This window comes from Harmonia axyridis, chromosome 6 (genome assembly GCF_914767665.1).
Source record: "Harmonia axyridis chromosome 6, icHarAxyr1.1, whole genome shotgun sequence".
Taxonomy (NCBI): Eukaryota; Metazoa; Arthropoda; class Insecta; order Coleoptera; family Coccinellidae; genus Harmonia; species Harmonia axyridis.
In genome coordinates, this window is record NC_059506.1 from 37,919,982 (window position 1) to 37,939,063 (window position 19,082).

Consider the following 19,082-nt stretch of genomic DNA (forward strand, 5'->3'; position numbering starts at 1 on the left):
CATTTCACTGAGAACTGAACAAGTTATGCAATAAGAAACTCATTTTTTGTCCTCCTCAAATGCAATCTTATATTTCTCTAGGATTGATTGAGAAACTAGTCTTTGTAGTAAAATCCCAAGAGGCTCAAATCTGAAAGATATAGAAAACACCCCCAAATAAATCTTCTGGTCGAGGAAGATCTTCTAAACTCTAGAGAATATTCTATATGCTATAGCACCATTTTGCTTTGACTAAAAAGTTTTCGTATCATGCTTTTTACTGAATTTTTTTATTATTTTTTAACTGGGGTCGTTGTGACTCGGTAGATCTTTTGTTCTCTACACTTGCATACAATGTATTCAGCTGTTTCTGCTTATGATGCACAGAGCTTGCAAATCTCATCTGCTGACTTTCCCATACGGTACAAATGACGTTTGTACCGACAGTGCCCCGTCAGCAGTCCCACCATCACCCGAAGCTCGGCTCGTGATAGCTTCAAGAGCTTTCTGGCTTAGGTAGGTGATATCATCACGAATTTCTTGGCCTGAGTAAGTCCAGGAGTGTTTGTCCAGTGGATTATCCTGTTATTCAACTCCCATTGCTGAACCGCTACCTTACTTGTTCTTTTCCTAGCCCACAAAAAGGCTCAGGTCCAGCAGGTGTTAACCTTGATGTACTTGTTGCAAGTTCATCGGCTTTTTCGTTTCCTTCAACACCACACTGCCCTGGTATCCAAAGTAGTCACTTTATTGCCTCTGGCCAGTTGCTTAATGATGTTACGGCACACTTAGGTCAACAGAGATCGAATCCCTATATTGCCTATGAATTAGACCGCTCACCAAAATAATTATCACACTATAAAGAATTTTTTGAAAAAAGCTCTCAACGACTGTCAGATGCATAGTAACGATAACTTTTTTTTTACTTACTTCGAGAGATGAAGGTGCGCATCCTTGTTCGTCTACAAAAGAACGGTACAAAGCTCGGTACAAAGGAACTAGTTGAAGAATTGCATAGTCCAGTCAAATTGAAGACGCTGTTCTCAGTTCTCAACGGACAATTTCTAGACAATGATGATCTGATACGGGTGCTTCTTGAGGTCAGTGATAAAAATCCATTCCATTATAGTGCCTGTAATCGAAAAAATAGTTGAAATAACTTCATAAACACAATAAATTGTTGGAAGAACAAATTTGGTGTAAAACTACTCTACTCTTAAGTCACCCGAAAAACAAATAGGATTTCTCACTTAAATTTTAACTCTGCTTTAACTGGAGCTGAAGTAAGTTAAAAAAGCCTGAACTTATTCATCATGTAAATTCGTTTCTCAATAATTCAAAATATACCAATATTGTTGAGCACCTCAATCTTCCCAATACAGAACCCCCTCTCCAAATATATCGACATCCCCAAAATCGACCTAATCCCAAAACCACCAAATTCTCCCCCTAATCACCTGATCCAAGACACCTCTAACTCACCATCCCCCAACCCCTCGGACGCCCGGCGTCGCCTTGTCCCCTTTGAAACGACGCTACGCCTACCATGTTGGAATTTCCTCGTTCAGATCATCCAACTTCCCGAAATCGGGAAAACCCGACGCCACCGCCATCTGACGGCGCGCCTCGCGAAGTTCTCATCAACGCACGCGCTTTGTCGCCCGCGCGAGAGTCTCGAGAACCACCCCCTGTTTCTCGGGCCAGTTTGGCACCCTTCGCTTCGCTGGGGTCTACTCCCTTTCACATTCAACAAAATTACACACACTCATTCACACAGCTGCACACCTCGAGACCTCTGGTAATACTCTCCCAGTTATCTGGACACTACGGAACCCCGAACCTTCAAAATCCCAAGAAATCGCGTCCTCTCGACACCTGGACAACCGCCGAAGACGACGACGACGATTTTGAAAAATTGATGAAAAAAAAAAGACACGCTAAGAAAAACACACAGAGATATTGATATTTGAATACCGTATGTGCTTGAGTTTGTGCCTGTGTTTCTTTCTGTCCTTCTTCAGTTCAGTTCAGTTCATCTTTCCTAATTTTCCTTCTGGATGGTACATGTCTGTTTTTCAACTTCTCAAAGGTAAAGACCTCTTTTATTCTCTTCAAGTAGATACGCTGTTTTTTTCTTAGGCTTAGTTGCGAGGGGGGTGTGGATATTCGTCAGCTGATTTTCTGATAGAAAATCGATCATATTTTACCGTTACAACTGATTTTCAACGTAACAATTCGATACAAAAAAGATATAAGATATTGTCATATTGAACAGACAATATCTTGTCAACTAGATCACTGTCTTCAAGAAGTTATTTCACAACTAAAAGAAAACAAGGATATTCCCACAAAATTAAAATCTTAGAATGTTTTGTGTGAATACCTTGTTACTTTACAGTATGTCATATTGATAGTACCATATAGGACTCTTCAGCGTTATCAAGAATGCGGAAAATCAAATTTCTTGTCTAAGAATATATTGTTTCGGAACAGAATATAAATTGAAGGTTTTCAATGAGAAATTACTTGAACATCCATCTGACTCATTAATAAATCAAATAGTTCAAATATAGAGGGAGATTAAGCCGATTATACAAGAAAAATAAAAAATCCATTGATCCAACAAGATAAATCTTATTACTTTCCCATGCGAAGCGCTGTCCTACATTGTAGCGAGGACTTTCCATTCTAATCCGAGTAACAAAAGGTCCAAAGGATTCCAATTTGAGCAAATCCCCTCTTTCAAAATGAGTTTTTTCATCTCTCTCATCGACTATGAAGTATATATCATTCTCAAACATGTAATATTTCTAAAACGAACGATAAAACTCAATTTTATTTTTCTGTAACTTTAAAATTCTATTCTCCAACGTTCTCGTGAATTTCCACTGCCAACTAAGATTACGGAGAGGAAAATTTTTCAACGATAAATGAAAATGAGTCGGACGTGGTTTCACTACAAATCTCTGAAGTTAGAGCGGTAGTCAGCTGATTGGAAAGCAGGCCAAAACGTGCAATTTATGTTTCGTCTGTATTTTCAGATAGGAATGGAATAGTTTGAATGTCTTAAAGATTTTCGAGCCAGATGAAACCAGAACATGTTCTTGTCATAAAGCAGTGGAGTTATGTAATTGAAATTATTTGCATATATCTATTATATTTCATCTCTTATTCGTTTTGGTATTCATATATGATGAAATCTGAACAAACATCACTGCAACAACCAATAATTTTCCTAATAATAATACCCAAGGTCAAGTGAAGCGAATAGATTATTTTTGACAGAGAAATTTTTCTTTATTCAATATTCAGTGCAGGATTCTTTCAAAATGGACGAATCATTAGAAGGTGATTATAAATAGAAACTTCTTATAATGATCTTTCGCTTTATTTTTATAAAAAGTGTAGTCTATAAGCTCTATAAATACAGGGTTTTTCTACATTGGAGGTACAAAGGAAAATGAGAGATGCCTTAGATAATTAGACAAAAAAAGTCCTATAAACCTTGACCCGCAAACGCTATGCTTTCGAGATTAATGGTGTTTCTGGTAGTTTTATTTTTTGCAATGAATAATACCAGTTTATCCAATCTTTATTGATCTTCAATACAAATGGCTAAATGAGAACCAAAACTTATGCGTAATGAATTAATCACAGCTTATTAACTTGATATTTATAAGAATTTGAATTTTCCTGAAGATTTTACCCTAAATCGGTAGCAGATACGGCATAACTACAACACACCAAAAAATATAGTACTGGTCAAAAGATTTTTCTACATTTTTCTAAATTACTTAAAAAAGTTTTGGATGAAAGTTATCCTGTAGATTTGTATTGAAAATTAGCTTATTACATCATGAAAACTTCAAATTGGGATATCTATGCTGAATTCAAGTTGTACATCGTATGAAGGGAAAGTTATAAGATAGAAAACCTTTAAAAAAATCAAATATTTACACCCTGTATCTCGAAAACAAAGCATTTCCGAGCCCATTTTTGAAGGACTTTTTCTTCTTGAAATGATCTATCATTTTCGCTTGAACCTCTGATTTAGGATCACCCTGTTATTGAATATGTAATTGTACTATATCAAATAACTCGAAAATTCACTTGAATTAATGTGAATATTGGCGCATTCGCCAATTTGTCACTTTGAAATCATTTCCCCATAAAAATTGTAATACTTACATTTCACGACTCAAACGAGTTATTGTCGATTAAGATTATTTAGTATAGGAAAAAACATTAGTTGATTTGGGCATGAACATTTACATTCATATTGGCCATTTATTGATTAAAATACGATCAAGTTTGAGTTTTTTTCTTAAATAACGGGTGTTCTTTTTCGAGGTATATAACTTTAAGTTGGCATAACTGTTCAAGATGGAGACCGATTTAACAGCTGTCAAGTGATTTATTCTCAGTTTGGTTTGGCAATTCATCATGAATAGACTCACGCCTGAACAACTGTTGCAAATAGTGCAATTTTATTTCGAAAATAATGGTTCTGTGCGGAATACGTATCGCGCACTACGTCCATTTTATTTTGTTTAACGATGAAGCGCAGTTCTGGTTGAATGGCTACGTCAACGAACAAAACTGCCGCATTTGGAGTGAAGCTAATCCTCAAGTGTATGTCGAAACACAGTTACACCCAGAAAAACTGACTGTTTGGTGCGCTTTATGAGCTGGTGGAATCATTGGTCGGTACTTCTTCAAAAACGATTATGACCAGAACGTTACGTTCATATTTAAAATGTAATGCCACAAGATTATCTTGCGGATAAATAAAATTCATGCCAATCGAATAATCCATCGTTGTTTTATTGCAATTTAAAGTTCTATAGCTCTAAAAAAAACACCCTTTATAAGAGTTTTATGGAGGAAAAATTTTCAAAATAAGAAAACATCGAAACGTAAGTAAGCCTTATGTTCTTTCATTCCTTTGTTCCATAAAGAATTTCCTAGAATTGTTAGTTTAAGTGTTTCGTTTTTCCATGTGAATAAATATATGATATCGAAAATTATACCAATGTGAAGGTTTGTACAGAATTTCTGTACATTTCTCTCCCATAGAAACTGAATAAGTTGCGATAAAATTCTGAAATCATGTCTGGTAAGCAAGTAATTCACAAAAATCCACTGCGTTACCCAACTTCTTCAAACTTAATCGGGACAAAAGCCACTCCGGCCAAAAAAAAAACACTTTACATCAAAAACTACCCCCATAACTCTTCCCCCACCCCTCATCTCGCAAAATTCTCGCGGAATACAACAACCAATTTGCTTCCATTTCCTTAATAGGACCGGGTAAAAAGTAGAGTCCCAGCTTTTCGAAATAATTTATACGACTTATGAACTTCTTCTTTTCCTCCGTCTCCAAGCCCTCCAATTTTGGCAGAACCGGCCGCGCTCTACTTGCTGCGCCCCCTTTTGACCCTCCCAACCCCCGCGAGAAGGTGGCCAGCGCAGGAACTTCTCGCTAATTGAAACACACAGTGGCGGGGGGACACTCGAAACTTGGGGGCCTCGCTTTGAACTACTCGGATGCGAGCCATTCGATGATGGCCTTCAATGGCACTCGATTAAGCAGATTTTCAATCAGCGGGATTGAAAAGGGCCCGTTTAGAAGGGTGGGGGAGGCAGTGGGTGTTGCTGGGTTTGATATCGGAGCGCTGAGGCCTTTGATGAAGAAGAAGAAAGCCGTCAGCGGTTGCTCGATGGTTATTCACCGAGTTGGGTTAAGTAATGAGGATCTTCGAATTCCGGTATCGCAATCCATTCACTATAAAAGTTTCACCAACTCTATTTTCGCATAACTAAGATCCAATCATACCACTAGCCCAAAAACAGCAGCAAATAGTGATTCATTGAGGATGGAGAGGCTTTTCAACAATTTCTTAACGCGTTGTGGAAGCGTATGTCGTTTCTTTTTCAATAATTGTGTAGTTTTACTTATCAAGAGTCAGAAGATGACTGTTTACAAAGGGACAGCAAACAAGTTGTCAAATTAGTAAGTTGTCGTTAAAAAAATTGTCTTATTTTGATAAATAAGATTATTTAAGGAACGATTTTACTATTAATTGATAGACAGAAGGCACGAGATTGATGCCAGTAAGTTCGAACTTGAAGTTCAACTAATAAACACGGCTTTTTACAAAATCTGGGGAATGATACAGGATTCAAACTTACTGGTATTAACATCGTTCCTTCTATCTATCAATTAATACTGAAATCGTTCCTCAAATACTCTTATTTTGTTGGTTTTGTTGCTTCCCACCTTTCGGTTTTAGCTCTTTGGTCTTTCGCTCTTAGCTACCCACTATCTAGTTCATCAACCCTTCGCGCCAATTTCCAGTTTCTAAATTTGCGAGTCCAGTATTACTTCATTTGCCCACTCATTAGCCTTCTGTATGTCTGTGTCATTTTTTTTCTTCCATCCTTCCTCACTCTTATTTATGAAAATAAGCCAATTCCTCCAACGAAACCGTACTAATTTGAATGACAGTGACAGGAGAACCAAAAATGGCGGTGTGAACTCACACTAATAGAGCGTATTGTAGCCACTTAAGGTTCAAAGAATAAAATTGTAAAAATCAAAATAACTCGTATTTAATATAATTTAAATAGATTTCATCCGAATAACGACAAAAATCGATCAAAACCTCCTAAAACGCCAAACTCCCATCACTTGCACCATCAACAACCCCAAAAGAACTCAGAATATTACTGGTATCATAATATACCACCCCGTCAGACCCATATCTCATCACGCCAAACCCCCCCCAAGCCGCATCCATGACAAGCAACCAGAGCTGCCATCTACCTGTCAGCCTTGATCCGAGCCTTAATCACGACTTGCAGAATCCCCCCCCCCCCTCGAATCGTTTTCCGCCAAATCATCAACCATCAGCTATTCAATCCCCAACGATTTCCTCGCATTTCCCCCCCATAAATAACGAATCGTTACCCGATCCAGAAGGGGAACTTTTTCAATTCCTACGTTTTCCCAGCCGCCATTTAAAAACAACTCTTCCAGCCGTTTTCACGGCCTCGGTTGATCACTTTATTATTGTTCCCATTATTCGAGTTATCCATGGAAATGTCGTCATGAACGACCCCCCGCGATTGAACAGAAGAGCTTGGTAACCTTATCGATTGTTTTTTGGAGGTCGAAGCACCTCTTCTTATTAGTACGGGAGAGGAAGGAAATTCGTATTTTTGGATATTGCGGGTTTATCTTGACTTGTTTGCTGTCTTGGGTTGTGCTGGTTAAATAGCAATATAAACAAGCTTCATTATACAAAAAAAAATAGGATAGTAGAGTTAGGAGCCTTTGAGAGCTCGTCATTCATTGCGCTTTCAGAGACCTCAGAACAGTATAAAATGCAGAACTTACAAAGGTATACAGAGTGTTCCTTATATTAAGGTATATCTGTGGAAAGGAAGTAGAAACAGCCAAACAGAAAGTGTACAAATGCCCAGAGCTGACTGTCTTAAGAACCACTCACATGGGAAAGTAAGTTCTGGATACTCACGAAGTAATAGCTAAGGCTCCTTTAGATGTCGTCGGTTTCGTTAACAGTATCGACGACCTCCCTGGGTTTGTATGAATAAGTCAACATGGACCCACATCCACAAACGTTTTGTTTTCGAAATGCAGGTAATTCTTTTAGTCCAACTTTTTTGTGATCATTAAACCAGTTTATTGAATCTTTATTAATCTCAGCTACAGATTGGGTGAATAATTACCAAAACTTATAATTAATCTATTCATCTCACCTTACTAATTGAATCCCCATAATAATTTGGATTTTCCTGAGGAATACTACAGAGGAATTCTACTCTAAACTACCAGTGGTCTATCAAAAAAAAGTTCTGGTAGAAAAAAAACTGGTCACTCTTACGGAAAAAATATCACCCTGTAGATTTGCATTTAAAATTCACATATCACATGATTTGAATTTTAAATTGGAATATCTATGCCAAATTTGAGTTAAATATCTTGTGGACAGAAGGTGTTATGAGAGAAAAACTTGAAAAAAATCAAACTTTAAAACAAGTTTATTCAAAATGATCCGAGGAATCTTTAATTTTAGTTTATTCCTTCAATTTAGGGGATTTTTCAAGATCTAGAAAAATTAATACACAATAATAATTCAAGACAGTAATATTGTTGGAATTAATTTTTTATTATCATAATCTGGTAGATAATTTTATGGCATTTATTTTTGAATATGATTTTCGGAATGTCTCCAACGCAGCTACGATTTACCATTCGATCAGTCCAATTTTTCATTAATTTTTCCATTGAATCTGCCCATATGGCATCAATGGGACTAGAATATCTAGTTCATATGCTTCAAGAGTTGATCATTTGCTTTTAATTCTTGCACGAACTGTATTCTATAAACACGAAAGCCAATATCCGTACGTTAAATTTTCCACGTAGTCGAAGTACAAAAAGGCCAGCAATTTGAGAACGACGGCGTAGCTACATTTCTTCAATAATACTCGCTGAAGCAAATATTTTATGAAGATGAATATTTTGAACCATATTGCTTCAATTTTCGATACTTACTGATTTGATGAGTCTTCAATCATCACAGGAAGAAATCAGAACTTACATTGGCCATAGAGATCGAAGATGGGAATAACTTCCGGGAGATCCCTTAGTGACCCAACCCCAAAAGGGGTCAAACCATGCTCTAAGACCCTTCCATCAATTCCTTCCCTTCGACCTTTAGGACAACGTAGCTCTAAAGGAGACTGGATTGACCACTCAAAGTTGGGTTTACTGAAAAAAAAAAGACAATTAGGTACTGCTTATGATCGATGCTTTGATCATTTCATAGAGTAATAATAATAGGTAGAGGGAGTACACGCAATTTTTACATGTCCTCAACATGGTTAGATTACGTTGTTGGATTGTGATACATTTTCAAATACACAATTTTTCTATATCGTTATAAATGCATATTATATTGAATGAAATATATTTATTTGAGCGATTAAATATGCAAATTTAAATATTTGAAATCCGATATTTTTCCTAAATGTCGAATTTATAATAAACAGAATATTGATTATTTTCTGCATCTACCAGCTGAAATCCAAGGTTTGGCAACTTTTGCTCTCCTAGTGTCATCGGTTGTTTCACGTCTTTTGACGCGCTTGAAGTTTGTTTTCTGAATTTCTGATATATTTAGGTATTTATTTCAATATATTTAGAGTTGATATGAAACGTTGATTCACTATGGGACATAAGAAGTGCGTTCTTTGTGGAGAAACTCGCGAATTGAGTGAAATATCGTATCACTGATATTTTTTAATTTCCGCGCGCTTCATGTCAAATTTGATAGTTCATGTTTGGGACAAAATTTGCTCACCGAGAATGACATATGCTCCCTTATCTATGTTTATTAAAACCCTCTAAAAGTATACATGGGGAAAATTCGTCCGGAAGCCATATTTCAAGAACAAATGAACTATAAAACGCCGCTATAAGCATCACCCTCTATCAGTCACTCCCAACATCCCCTGGACAACATAAAACAACATCCTCAAAGCCGTTCCCAAGAGTGGTATCGTCCAATCTTCCAGCAGAACCCGAGTATTCCCAATTTCAGAGCCCGTTAGTGCCCGTTATCCCACAGGATAACCCGCTGTTCTAACGGCGGGCAGCCGACGGGATTTTCCACTCCCGAATTGGGTCAGAGCCGACCTCACCTGCCTCCCTACAGCCAGCCCGAGGCTGGATAATTCCTGGTCCATTTATATGCTAATTCCTTTAAACCGATGAAAACTGTATCGGGACGGCGACCGTCGCGATGCCATGATTTAATAATGTTGTTGGGGCAGGCGAGGACAGTGGCGGATCGCTACCGCCACCGGTTAGTAGGATTTGAGGTGTCTGGTTTTGAGGGAGGACCTCAACACAAAGCAAAACCCTGTATTTTATTAAATTTATTGTAGTTTCATATAGAAAAAAGGATAATAAGATAATGCAACGATGTTTTTATTTGTGTCACTTCTTTAAAACGCAACTTTGTTTATAATGAACAAAATATCTGTCAAGCGGACATCTAGATCAAGAATTGACCATAGGGGAACGTGGTGTCATTGAAAGTGAGTAGCGATAAACCGATTCTTCTTTGCTCTAAAAAGAGTGAAATCGTTCTATCGCTACTCACTCTCAATTACAACACGTTTGCTATAGTTAAATCTTGATATAGACTTCTGCAAATCCGATACGTTGCTTATTTACCTTCGGTTGATCTTTGTCGGATTTATTTTTCATTATCATTTAGTCAACAATGCTTGAAAGGCTCTAAATTAGATAGGATAGAATGTAGGAGTCGATTGGCTAGATTTAAGATTTGATTAAGGAGGTTCCATTTAACTGCGATCTAATGATCTATTGTGCTCCCCATCAAAGCTATTCTCTCTATAACGTGATTTACAGCTCGTTCCAAAATTCTAATGAACTCCAATATCGTGGATGGCTTCAAGGAAGCCAATTCTTCACTTCTACAAGTTTCGTGTCCAAAGCAGGTTTTGCGTTGGCTAGCGATGGCAAGGCATTTCGTCACCAGGTGATCCGGACTTTCTTGCTCCTCCCACAGAATCTGCACTTGTCATTCTCTGTTAGACCCATTCTCATGAGGTGTTTCCTAAGGCGACAATGCCCTGTGCGGAATCCAATGAGGAGGTGTAGAATATCTTTACTTAAATCCAAATACTTCATGGATCTCGTAGTTTCAAAGTTTCCAAGAAACTTTTTGGAGTGATCCAAACCAGGAAGATTCTGCCAGAGTATTTCTCATTCGGTTTCTTCCTTCTCCTGAAACTCTTTCTTTTAGGTACATTTGTCTACGCCACAGAAAGGTTTCGGGCCGATGAAAGGGGTTTATGCTCTTTTTCTGGCGAGTGTGTTGGCCTCCTCATTCCCTCCAATTCCCGAGTTGCCGAGTGGCTAAAAGCATCCTTTGCTATGTTATTTTCTGTTTAAAATACCCGAAGAGATCGTCTATTCCACTAGCAAAATTTAAAATGACCAAGAAAGTCTTAACGTTGTGGAGGTTTAGAACTGAATTGCCTGAAGTCTGCCTCTTAGGATGACGAGTTTAGGACATTTGGACAGTATGTGTTCAACTGTTTTCATGTCTGACTTGCAGAGTCTACAACATTCATCTGCTAACAGGCTCATTCTGTAGAGAAGGTACTCATGTTGACAATATCCTAACAATACTCAGCTCGTGGAAGTTTAAGATTTCAAGAAATTCTTTAGTTATTGCTGCTAGGGCATCTCACCAATAAAATCCCACAGAAGAATTCAGGTCTTGTTCCTGTTGCAAGTTTATTACTTTCAATACCATTTGTACCCATAAAAGAGTCACTTTACTACATCTAGTCAGATATTTCAAGGTGTTATGGTACTCCCAGATCAAAAACGAGCTTTGACCATGTTATTACTATTACTATTACTATTTATTTATGACATGTAGAGATACAAGCATAAAAATGCACCATCAATATTACATGGTAAGTCATATTACAAGTGCCTTAGCGATTATAAGAGTCATACAAATTTCATTCATTCTGCAAATGTTGTAATACAATTCAAAAAAGACTAGAAACAACAACGTGACCTTCATATGGATTCCAGGGCAATCCAGTTTTGAAGTATATCGAAAAGCTGATAAAATTCTGCATTGTTGATGGATCAGACTCTTTTGGATCAATGTTTCATCATCAAAACTATAGAATCGACTAAAACGAGAAGAGAAATAAGGTAATAAGTTACTTGCAGCTTCGAGGTGCAAGGTGCAATCCTTCACTGATATCATCAGAAGAGCAGTGCCCCTCCTGTAGGCGTCGCCAATGGACGCGACACGCTGTCGCTCATCGCACGTAATTTTTTAAACCCATCCAGTTGTTTTTCATCGCTAATTCCTCACTAATCCAATTGCGGAGATGATAGATACAAAGCGGTGCATGTCCAAGGGCTGCTCGATGGGATTACGTGTTTTTTTATGTAATCCGCCCGGTAGCGTCGATAGGCCTGCAGGGATGCGCCACGTCACGCTTTATCTACTCTGTGTTTATGTTTTGATGAATGGTGTTCATCCCGACTCACCTAGGCGTCTGTGGCAACTCCTAAAGGCTCAGAGCTGGTGTGGGTTGGGAGAACCGGACGTGTGTGGGGTTCTTTATTCACGTTCTAGGGAAATGTACTCTTCTAAATAGCAATTGCTTGGTGGTATATTACAAGAGGTATATATGAAATTTAGTCGATTCAGTTACAATATTTGCAACTAAAAACCAGCTGAATTCAATTTTTTTTCATTTGTCTTTGTTCCAAATAGTAGGAATGATTATCCAAAAATAGCAAGAACTCCTTTCATTGGCCCAAAACCTTTCTATGGTGAAGTTGAATGTATCTACAAGAAAGAGTTTGAGAAGGAGAAAAAAACAAAAAAAAATAACTCTAGAGGAGTTTTCCTCGATTAGATGATTCCAGAAAGTTTCCTCGAATCTTTGATACTGCAAGATTTAAGAAGTATCTGGATCTTAGCAAGAATATGCTACACCTCTTCATTGGATTCCTCACAAGACATTGCTACCTCAGGAAGCACTCCATGAGAATGAGTCTAGCGGAAAACAACGAGTGCAGATTTTCTGGGGAGGAAGAAGAAACTCCAGATCACCTGGTGACGGAATGCCTCGCCATGACTAGCCAACGCAAAATCTGCTTTGGACACGAAACTTGTAGAAGTGAAGAATTAGCCTCCTCGAAGCCATCCCAGATATTGGAGTTAATTAGAACTCTGCAACTGGAAGGCGAGCTGTAGATCACGTTATGGAAAGAATAGCTCTGATGGGGCACAATAGACCATAAGGTCGCAGTGAAACGGAACCTTTTCAATTGAATCTTAACCTCACAGGGCATTGCCACCCCAGTAAGCATCTCAGGAGAATAATGAGTCTAGCAGATAACGATGAGTGAAAATTTTGTGAAGAGGAAGAAACGCAAAAAACGCCTTGGTCAAGAGACTTGTAGAAGTAAGGAAGTAACCTCCTTCAAGCTATCCTCGAAACGTAAGGAAAATTTCTAACAGAACAATGTTTGAAGCTGTGATTACCAGTTCAACATGAAATAATGAAACTGCTCATCAACCTCACCACAAGCCTCATGGCCTTTTTCAACAGCACAAACCTTTGAGGCTTTGGCATATGAGTAGCCCCCTCATGTCAAAAGCAAGAACCACCTAATTTGCTTTCCCTTGAGTCGACAAGAACACAAGAACCCATAGTATACAGTGACTTAATAAAACACAGTGGCGACACGAGTGGTCTCGTTTTTGATTTTGGTTTTGGTTGAGCTTGAATATGAAGGCTTTTTATATTCAATCTCCATTTAGTATTCTTCAGTTGAATAAATTTGTTCTATCTACAATCAAATACTATATGGCCAATAATTTTAATTTTGACAATGTGTCAGTTCAGTTCAGTCAATCGTATTCTTAAGTTCTATGGTTGAGCCCCAGCCCATTCGTCATTTTTAGGCTCAATTTAAACGAATTGTCGCCACTATATTTAATTAAGTCACTATACCATAAGACAATTCCCAACCCCCCTCTGATGTCAAACTTCCAAAACTCCCCCAAAAACCAACACCAACACAATCAACCCAATTCTCCAACGCATCCAGTTAAAAAGCGTATTCAACCCACACAGAACACAGAAGCGAATAGGAACCACTCCACGGAAACGCGGAAGGGTTGAAAAAGAACCAAAGAACACTTTTCGCGTGTAATTAAGAGCACAATTAAGGAGGCGGTAGAGACTGGCGTAAAGCAAAACGCATCACCAGCGAAAAAAAAGAAAACACGAGAGACCCCTCCCGGACCGCTTTGACACGTGTCCCGGGGTTTTTGCGCCACTAGACTCCCCGGCCGGTTAATGAAGAGGAGTCAGAGGTGTCGAGGGTGAATTGACGCGTTTTCCGAAGCTTTTTGACTTGTGATTGAGGGTTCGTTGACGTCGAGGATCGGCTCTGTGTCTCTGCCCCCATCCAGTGTGCACTGTATCGTGAAGGGCCTTTGAAAAACGGCGTTTCTTTTTAACGAATATAATATAGATGGCGTGAGGAATACGGCCGTAGCTTTTGACGGTCGTGTGGCATCGTTGATGGGACTCGAGTGGAACTTTGTTGGTACATCGTTGCTTTGCTTCCCAGAAGAATATTGGCAAAAACGCAGGTTTTGCTGGTTTGATGATGAGGGTATGTGATTTAAGTGTTTTCATGAGGGAATCGTGAATAATAAGCAAGTATATTATGTGATTTGATGAGTAGATTATGTGATTATGATTAGAAGGTATTGTGATCTTACAATTTTTGTTAATAAATTATGAGATACCATGATTTTAAAGGGGTGATTATGATATTTGACTGAGTAGATTATGAGATTTGACTGAGTGGATTATGAGATTATAGTGAGTAGATTATGAGATAACAGTAAATAGGTGTAAGTTGGATGAATGAAAGTAATTCGATTCAGATGAGTAGATCATTAAATTTTTAAATAAAAATAAAATTAATAAAATTAAAGAGGAGTAGACTATGTGATCATTTCGAGAACGCTTTTCATTCTAATTATTTTCATAAATAAGAGATCGTTTGAATGTGATTACACTTAGATCATGAGACTTGATCAGATGATATTGAGCATGAGACGAGTAGATTATGAGATCTCAACATTTGTTTTTGTAAGTTTAATGTCTAGATCATGTGATTCGATAATTGTGATGAGTAGATCATTATAATTTTCACTATTTCTACAGTTAATATATATTGATTCCACGGAGACATGGAAACCGTTAAGTTCAAGGAACCATATAACGTTGGACTATTCGACTCAATCCATCTAACCACTCCATCTAACGGGTGTTTTTTTTCGAGGTATATAACTTTAAGTTATATAAGGCATTACTGTTCAAGATGGCGATCGATTTAACAGCTGTCAAGTGATTTATTATCAGTTTGGTTCTGTGCGGAATACGTATCGCGCACTACGTCCATTTTATTTGGTTTAGCGATGAAGCGCACTTCTGGTTGAGTGGCTATGTCAACAAACAAAACTGCCGCATTTGGAGTGAAGCTAATCCTCAAGTCGAAACACCGTTACATCCAGAAAAACTGACTGTTTGGTGCGCTTTATGGGCTGTTTGAATCATTGGTCCGTACTTCTTCAAAAACGATGATGGCCAGAACGTTACAGTCAATGGTGATCGGTATAGAGCCATGATTACTAACTTTTTCATTCCTGAATTTAAAAACCATGATGTCCAGGAGCTGTGGTTCCAACGAGACTGCGCAACATGTCACACAGCTCGTGCCACAATCGATTTATTGAAAGACACGTTTGGTGACCGCCTAATTTCACATTTTGGACTTGTGAATTGGCCTCCAAGATCTTGTGATTTAACACCGCTAGACTACTTTCTGTGAGGCTATGTAAAGTCATTGGTCTATGCGGATAAGCCACAAACCCTTAACCATTTGGAAGACAACATTAGCCGTGTTATTGCCGATATACGGCCACAAATGTTGGAAAAAGTCATCGAAAATTGGACGTTCAGATTGGACTACATCCGAGCCAGCCGTGGCGGTCATATGCCAGAAATCATATTTAAAATGTAATGCCACAAGATTATCTTGCGGATAAATAAAATTCATGTCAATCGTTGTTTTATTGCAATTTGAAGTTCTATAGCTCTAAAAAAAACCACCTTTCATTATGAGATCTCTGCGATATCATTTATTAGACTCAATCTGGTGCCAGATTATGAACTAATTTCCCTCTGAATTGTAAGATGAGACAAAATACTGCTGGTATATAAAACGGGTATTTTTTTCTACTTGGAATTTATAACTTTCCATATGAAGGAATTGTAAGGTCAAGCTCACGATTAAGTTCAACCTACTGGACTCGCATTTTAAAATAGTATATTTGTAGTAGTTAACTACTCATCAGTCAAAGACCATTAAGAGCCAACTGAATAAAGCTATTACAGCGTCAGTAATTGCCCTCCAATAACTATGCAATCAGCAAATAAAGGGTAAATATGCTATAATATTGAAGCAAACACGAACAATGGCTACAATAGAGTAGACTGATGTCTTTGTATCCGTGACCATGATGATCATGGATACAAAGACATTCTTGAAGATCCCAATCAGAAGGAAATGTTATCAAAAACGAACAAAAAGTGAATTAAGAAATATATAGATAATTGTTTCTTCAGGTAAATCAAAGAAACAATTAATTAAGCACGATAAGGGGCGTATACTATGAAATTCGACTTCCAGCATAAGCTTGAAGGACCACAGTCCCAATCCTAGAAACGGCCCTGCGATTTCAATGTTTACAGCCAGGACCTAGCATCGCGTGACCAATGCTATCACGTGAAAAATTCATTCCTAAAATAAATACCGCCAATGCTACTAATTGTGTACCTTCCATTTCGTAATGAACCAGTGGTCTGGTCTGGCGAGTGTGCGTCGCCTCGTATCTCTTCGGTATTTTTTTTCACGGAGCCGGCCACGTTCCAACGTACCGGAGGGGCGCTCTTGTGTGTTTGCGTCGTTTTTTTTTGGCGGTTAGCAGCAGTGGTCTCCGGAGCGTCGTGTTTGAAAAATTAATTCTGATCGTTTTTAGGTAATCAGATTAAAACTGCTATTGTTCGAATTGAGTTTGCTCGTATAGTTGGTGGATTGAGCTTTTTGTTACTCGAAAATGAACTTTTTGAAAAATTTGGAGAAATGGCTTCGTGACTTATGTAGTTCTAGCTCAAGATTGTTACCCCGAAGATGTTGCTGAGTTTTGAAGGGTGGAGGACTGATTTTTCAACATAGCGGGTGCACTAATGAGTGTGCAAGATTTAAAGATTGACGTAAAGATATAGCACACTTGCACAATTACAGACTTGAACTCCCCAGTCAATAGTCCAAAGATATCATTACCAAACCAGAAGATGATACTATCAGGAAAGGACTATTGTTCTGGAAATGGATCTTTCAACTGTGTTACAAAAAAAAAACTAGCTCATAAACTATGTTGTATTGTATCTTCTTTTCCAAAGATCCTAAATTCACGGCTCGATGAATAACTTGAATATTTCCAAGTAGACTGGTCAATCAAGATACTTTGAAAGGTGTGTGAAGACTGCATCGGATCTTTCGGGCTCTCCACAGACTGGATCTCCCAAATTAATGACAGTTGCCTTTATGAATGAAAAACGTATGTGCTTCCTTTGATTCATCCAGAAATTATGCACATACATCTATTTGTCTGGTTGTATTGCTTTCAACGAATCTTACTTCCTATTCTGAATTAACACCACATATGAATCACTATTTAACTGATTTGGTTTTCATTTGGTGGTGGTAACCTCAAAAGATTCGATGAGATAATTATAAGCATTTGATCAGAAGATCAGAATATCTTACCGTTAGTATTCATGAATTCAATGTGTAGATCATTGTGATTTCGATAATTTTAATTATCTACTCAGAAGATTGTTCAGTAAAACGTTCTCTTGAAGATGAATCCATCCAAAAAGAAAAATGGAATATAGTTTCTAAATGTCAGGCATACAGGAACATAAAAGACAAGAAATTTCACAAATAATATAGAACTCAGAGCAATAAATATAGATAGAGGAAGCATATTATGTCATTTTCAATAAGCATATTTTGCCCCAACTAGAACTATCAAATTTGACATGAAGCGCGTGGAAATTGAAACATATCAGTAATACGATATTTCACTCAATTGGCGAGTTTATCCACAAAGAACGCACTTCTTATGTCCCATAGTGAATCAACGTTTCATATTAACTCGAAATATATTAAAATAAATATCTTAATAAATCAGAAATTCAGAAAACAAACATCAAGCGCGCCAAACGACGTGAAACAACCGATGACACTAGGAGAGCAAAAGTTGCCAAACCTTGGATTCCAGCAGGTAGATACAGAAAGTAATCAATATTCTGCTTATTATAAATTCAAAAATTAGGCAGAATATCGTATTCCAAATATTAAAATTTGCATATTTAATCGGAAATCACTCAAATAAATATATTCATTCAATATAATATACATTCATAATGATTCAGTAAAATTGTGGATTTGAAAATATATGACAATCCGACAACGTAATCTAAACATATTGGGGACATGTAAAAATTGCGTCTACTCTCTCTATCTATGTTCATCACTCTATGATATACAGTGTTGACATTATAACCATAATAAATACCAAAAATTATCGAATATATAAAATGGAAAGTGAAGGTTTTACACAACTCGAAATAATTTGATAATTACGAAAAACCAAAATCTACTTTTAGAATTCAACAATTCCCACCCCAACAAAAAACCCCTCTTAATCTACCAAAAACCCCCACCCCCAACAAAAACCACCCCAACCGACACCGAACTAATTTCACCCCCTCTCTTCTGTTTCAGGTAACCGAAAAGTTCCTAATATCAGCGAGCAGATCCAACCTGCGACACCCGGAAAGGACTCCGGACCCAGCCCGCCCCCCAGCCGGCACGGGGGAGAATCGACCACCCCCAAGCCGCCGCCGCCAGCCCGTCGACAGATCGCGAAGACCCCCCTCGCGTCTGCAGTTCGATACCTAGGGGCTTGAAGGGGGTTGAGAGAACGGGAGATGGGCCGACAGATGTGTGCTAGATGAGATGCTGTGAGACGGTCGCGACGCCCTGTCACCGGAAATATGGAGGAGAATGACGCCGGCGAGGGACGCGCCAGGTGAGTGATGTGACGCCGACCGACGTCCTCACGAATTCGAGTGGTTTTTTTCGAGTAACTGAAAAGGCACAGTCGAGTTTTGGATGATATCGGAACGTACCCTCGGTTATACCGTTGTTTGACGGTCATAGAAAATTGAGAATTTGACGTTTGTTGTTACGTCACTTGTCAAATACTTGTACAATAAGGATTGAATTCTTACACTGAAAATTTCTTCATTTTTGATTAAAATGTTTAACGAAAGTACTGAATTTTGAA

At 38.1% G+C, this 19,082-nt stretch overlaps 1 protein-coding gene across 2 annotated transcripts in view; it reads left to right on the forward strand.

The window, feature by feature from the left end:
- The first annotated feature begins 1,698 nt into the window (after positions 1–1,698).
- LOC123681860 overlaps positions 1,699–19,082 on the forward strand; it is an 88,050-nt gene continuing 70,666 nt past the window's right edge. For both annotated transcript variants that reach the window (XM_045620186.1, XM_045620187.1), the window contains exons 1-2: positions 1,699–2,068; positions 18,518–18,824. The gene's annotated coding sequence lies outside the window, so the exon portion shown is untranslated. The remainder of the gene's footprint in view (positions 2,069–18,517; positions 18,825–19,082) is intronic.